This window comes from Gallinula chloropus (genome assembly GCF_964237585.1).
Source record: "Gallinula chloropus genome assembly, chromosome: 1".
NCBI classification, from domain to species: Eukaryota; Metazoa; Chordata; class Aves; order Gruiformes; family Rallidae; genus Gallinula; species Gallinula chloropus.
The window spans coordinates 139,253,694-139,259,832 of record NC_140085.1 but is presented as its reverse complement, the minus strand read 5'-3'; positions in this window follow the sequence as shown (position 1 = coordinate 139,259,832).

Here is a 6,139-nt window from a genome sequence, read left to right as displayed (position 1 = left end):
TTGTTCTTAATGTCCTGTACGCAGTGGGCATACTGACCAAACAACTTGGCATATGTTGTGGGCATCTGAAAGCAAATGGCTCACTGCGTGTGGATAATGGATCTGGGTGTGGGTGCTGCTGATACAATCTGCATAGCTGCCTGGGTCAGCCACCAGGGAAGGGTTACTTGTTCTTGAGCATCTGAGAGACAAAAATGCAGTTTTGTTCTTACATTTTATTTTTTTTTTCATTGCATCTGTCTGGTACAGATTCAGAACGCCCTAACTAGTGCACACAGACCCTTTGCCCTTTCTGGCTCTTCCTGCTTAACAAACACTGAGCTGGTCAGATGTGGAAAAGCTTGATTTGCAAATCAGAACCATAATTATATTCTGCACCTCTGGTGGGATGGATATTTGGCAATGTCTGAACAGTTGTGGGTGAAGTGCTGTGGAGTGGGGATTAATACCTTCAGACTTCCATAACCAAAAATGTAACAGAAAATAAAGTGATACTTTGAATTCTGAAGGGCTGTCTCAGGCACTTCAAAGAACACAGAGTTTGGAAGGTCATAATAGCAAGTCTGACCAGAACAAGTCAGCCTCACTGCACAAGCACCCACTGAACGGTGTAAGTAGTATATGTGTGCAGAGTGCTTTTGGACTTGTGAAGGTCTGGCATCAGGATGGGGACCTGCGATTGCATCCTCATCTGAAAGCACTTGTGGGCTTTGCTGTGGCTCTTGAAAGCCATGGGAAGGTTTCAAGGATCTGTGGAAACAAGGAAAACTGTGCAACTCATAACAGTCATAGGACTAAGTCTGGAATAATAACTAGTTCTGTCTGGAAGGAATAGTCTGACCAGTTCTGTTGGCTTTCATTCTAATTGTTTCCAATTTTCATGCCATTTTTCAGTATGTTTCTAACTAATGTGGTGCAGCCACCTGGCAAAGTTCTACACAGAGACGGCATTTCACAGAATATTTTAGGAGATTATCATTATGAATTTGGAGATTAAACATGTAAATATATCTGTGCATTCAAATATGAATGTATGCCAAGGGTAATTCATTTAAGAATGTCATGTACATGTTTCTTAGCTTGCAACAAAGCTTTACATAGACTCTAGTGTTTTATCATGGAATTAATTTGTAAACTTCTCTTTGCCCCACTTCTGCATCTGGACTAAAAGTATAAAGCCTTTAAGAGTGTTTGAGGGTGGAAAATTGGAGGGGGCTATATAAATGTTTGATACAAATACAGAAAAATGAAATGTACTGCTTGCCTTCATGAATAAACAGGTATCTCACCTCAATCCAAGTTCTAGAGAAAACTGAAATAAACCAGTGTTTGTTAGGGGTACAATGGCAGGGGAAGTTCAAACTAGCTTTTAACTAAACAGACTTTTGAATCCTTCTTCAGCTTTTGCAAGCCTAAACATTACTTATTAAAATTTCTCATCAACATTGTGATTTTTCTAGAAATAAATTAAATAAAAATAATAAAAAAAGAAAATGCTTATATATTTACCTTCTTAATAGCTCTAGAAACACAAATTATTTTGGTATTCTACCAGAGAAGTGGTCTTCAAAGGAAGTTTGTCTTTCTGCTCCATCAGCAACTGAGGTTTACATCTTACAGACATTTAAATCATTTTAGAAGAAAGCTGGCCACTAACAGCAGAGCTGTGAGCTGCTTTCACAGGGCGCTTAACCAGTGTGAGGTGCAGAGGAGACTTCTGTCTCTCTGAGGGACAGGCATGGCTCTGGAAGACAAACATCTAGCTCTGGTAACACAGAATCTACTGAAAATATGCATAGCAGTAGAAGGCTCAGTATGAGCAAACTTAGCAGGGTTCAGGTTGAGAAGCAACACTGGCTGCTGCCACCTAGGAAGATGGGAAGGCTTGCTGTTTCAGGCTGCTCTGCTGCAGTGAGCAAGAAACTGCCCCCTTACAGGGTTTCTGCTACTTATCTGTGGACAAAACGTAGCAGTTCACTTACTACCCTGTTATTGGGCTGTTGGCCTCTCTACCCTTTGAGGCTTTGACCAGGTGCCTTCCTTGCTCAACTGCTATTGCTTGGCATGACAAAATACCCTAATTCATTCCTTCTCACCTTGGTTCTTGGGACAAGAAACAGGATCAGTTAACAATTATTCATTGCCCTGCTGAAGTATTTGGTCGTCTCCCACAGATCTGCTGCAGCCCATTGTGGCCTCATGGACTGTCAGTGACTTTCAGATCCCAATATGGGAATTAGCATTCTAGTATCCATACAGTTTTTGGTCAGGCCGTGCAGTGGGATGAAAAAAAATACTGTTCTTTCTGGGCCCAAACTGCAAATTCACTCCTGGTGAGGAACCTTCACCATTAGTGGAGTTTAAATGGGTGGCAAGGAAGAGCTCTGTCCTGTTCCTGTGGCACACTCTTCTATTTCATTTTCTTCCTCCTGTCTGGAGGAGTTACCCTCACTAATATGAGGGAAAAACCAAAGCAAGATCTTCTTGCACAGTATCATGTCACTTTAGCTTCTACCATGGAGCTAAGGTGGCAGTTCAATTCATCCTATCAGTACAAAGAACTGCTTGAAAAAGTTTTGGCAGTTTTGAAATGGGATGTCCACTCCAGATACTTATCTAAACTTATCCAAACGAATTCATCAGGCTGGAGAAATGAAAGCAGGCAATTCTTCAGCATAGAATGTGGCAGCTTTTTACTGTGCCTCCTATTCATGGCCATTTCGCTATCTGCCAAATTTTGAAAGCTGAGGAAAACCTTTTAGTGCAGTCAGCTTTCAGTGTACCTTGGGCTGAATTGCACTCCCAGTTGTGCACTTTGGTATCTTTCTCACTAATTCTTTTAGGCCCCTATCTAAACTCTACTGTCCTCTCTGTGTGTTACACTTGACAAGATTATGAAACAAACTGGAGCCTTCTGATAAACTGAAAAGATTTATTTTGGGTTTGCTCCTCTGTTACACAGATACAAAAGCATGCTTGAAAGAAAGTGATGATTAGGAACAGGAAAAGGACTTGAATGGAGCAAAACTACAGTTTTTCAGGCCCCCTGCATTTAGAGTAGTGTAAGAACCATGAGGATAAAATACTGAAATCCATGTTCCCCCACCTGCTTGTGGAAATGCATCAAAGTTTTGGCCAGTCTGTAGTAATCGCGTTCTTCCATCCCCAAGAAATTGTATCACTGATTCACTTGTGTGTTTGGCCTCTAACGCCTTATATTACCAGATGTTTCAATATTTTAATTAAAACACTTCCATTCTTATGACAAAAGATGAGAACTGTAGGATATTAGTGGCTTCTCCCGGTAGTTACAGTGTATAATTTGGTGCTTTCATCTCTGATAGACTCATACAGCAGGTCACCCATACCAGAGAGCAATGTCTAACTTCTACCCACAGGAAGGATGGGGCTGACAGTGGTGAGTTGTGACTGTTCTCTTGTAGCTTGTCTTATATAAAAAAGGCATGATGGGTTAAAACTATGTGGTGGTTTGATCCTGGCTGGAGGCCAGATGCCCAACAAAGCTGCTCTATCACTACCTTTTTCATCTGGACAGGGGAGAAAATACATACTGAGAGGCTTGGGAGCTGAGATAAGGACAGGGAGAGATCATTCTGCAGTTATCATCACGGGCAAAACAGACTCAACACAGAATGAAGGAAAGAAAAGTCTCTAATTTATTACACTGCACTGCACACCCAGTGACACCAGAGTCAGGTAATGAGAAATAAAACTGTCTTAAAGCACCTCCCCCACCCCACCTTCTTTGCAGACTTAACTTCATTCATAGTTTTCTTCCCTTCTCCCCCCTAGGGTGATGCAGGGAGGGGGGAAAACAGACAGGATGACACAGGAATGGGAGTTCTGGACATTTCCTCATGAGCTGTTTTCCCTTGGGGATGGGCATTCCTCACACCCTGCGTACATTCTGTGCCCATTTACTATCTCTGAAAGATTTTTTTCTTGAAAGAACAAGTGAAAAAAAATAGGCAAGTCATACACCTTTTCAGGTGAATACTAGGCAGAACTTTGCCCTTTCAGTAGAAAAAATATGAGTCAATGATTTTTCAAAGTGATAAAACTGCAATTTATGGTCAGGTGTGAGGCCTCCTTACATTTGTTTTCATTATGTAATGTTGCTGATTTGATATCTCAGGCAATTACTTGCATGTCTTCGACAGAGTGAGCTGAGATTTCAAAGTTCCTGCAATGCCCCAAGACCAGAAGCGGGATAAGTATTCAAGACATCCCGGCTTCACTGCCAGGTCCACTCCTTCTGTTTTTCCTTAACTGTGCCTTCTTCATGATGTTCTTAGTTAACTAGACAGAGCAGTAGCTGGCTTCAGAGGAACTAGACAATTTAGGAGCTTTCAATATCCCAATGAACAGCAGACAGGTGAGAGAAAAACAACTTGGTAAGTCTTCACTGTAAGCAACTGTTCTGAAGTACAGCTACCAAACGTTTGTGAGCTGCTTGGGCTTGCCTGGACTAGCATGCAGCCCTGCTAACTTTCAGGCAAACTCACCACTGACACCAAGATTAGCACATCCCTGCCTGCTTTTGATACACTGGAGAAAAATAAACAGGGATTTCTCGTGTCATGGTATGATTCGTGTTTTCACTGGCTGGCAAAGTCACCTCTTAAACCTAAATGTTGTTAACTCTTTTGAGATTGAGCAATTGACCCAGACAAGGAGAATGATGATACATAAACTGAGCTCTAGAGCTTCTGTTAATAGCTTAAAAACTAATACGTTTTTTTAGAATAAGCCGTGAGATACAAGCCAGGCCTTTAGAAACCATCCTACTGGTTCATGTTGAACAGCGTTGGAGGGAGGGAACCTGACCTACTTTAGCATCAAGAAGATCCAATGTCACTGGGTTTTGTCAATCCAGTTGGTGCCGTTGCATCAGTTTTCTTGTAGTTAGCATAAAAGCATGAATTCAGTCCACACCTGGTACCACATGTTCTGGGTAACTCAACGGAAATGCTCTGAGCCCCACACCAGACCTGATCACCCAGCAACACCAGGGGCGTACAGCTCTGCCATTCATGGCACCAGAGTATTTGCTGCCCTAGTCACAGCAGCGCCAGCAAAGCCGCCCACAGCTTACCCCCCAGGGAAAGGGAGGACACATGCCGGTCTCCCAGTCTCCTTGCTGGCGCCAGGCAGCAGCGAGACAGGGGCAGTCTGGTTCAACAGTCAAGCGCGCTGGGGCACACGTTTGCTAGAGAGAGGCCATGATGAAACTGGATTTCAAACCCATTAGTGACTTTAAAGTGTGTTCCTGGATGGATGGGTGCATGGGGTTTGGTCATTTTCCAGAGCTTTGTGTCCTCATGCTCTGCACTACCTGAGGTCTCTCCCTGTGTGGGACACGCATGGATATCTGTATTCCATGGAAAAAATTACAACAGACATTTACCTGGTGAAGCATCTGCCAGGGAGCCGTGCCTGCTGCAGTTCAGCAGCCTGACATCACATTTAAAGTTTATAAAATCAGGTGTTTTCTCATTCCTCTGTAGACAGTTCCCAAGTCTCTGCAAAGCGGATCCTTGGCCTCTGCTTCCTTCACTCGGTGACTTGAGTGAGGGGTTGGGGCTCTGACAGGCTGGCCTTCATCAGCTCAGCCCAAAACTGTGCAGGGAAGCAGCGCTTTGAGGACCGACTGAGACATTTTTTCAGCATGCTTCAGAGCAGGCCAGTCTCCTCCCACAAGTTGCTTTGAGCTCCCACACCACCACACCCACCTTTGCAGGTGAGGATGTCAAACAGGTTGGCTTTCCCTCTGGGCAGGAGGTGGGTTGAGAGCAGGCCAGCTGCCTCCTCATTGGGTGCTGCCGATGGCTCCCCAGCTCTCCACGCTCCCTGCTGGGGCCATAAATGCATTTCTTCTAGCGTGGGTGGCACCTATAGTGCTGCTTATGGCTTGGCCATAGCGGGGGGTCCTTTGCTTTTGTTACCTGTCTTGTACTAGAAGAGGTTTTTAGGGACTTTTGTCTCTTCCTGCGTACTTGAGTGTGATGGTGAGGGAACTCTTTGGACAGAGCCACTGACTCCAAGCAACTCCCTCAAACCTTGGCAACACCTACTGTCATCCTTTGGTAAAAAACAACCTGGGCAATCAGGACACTGC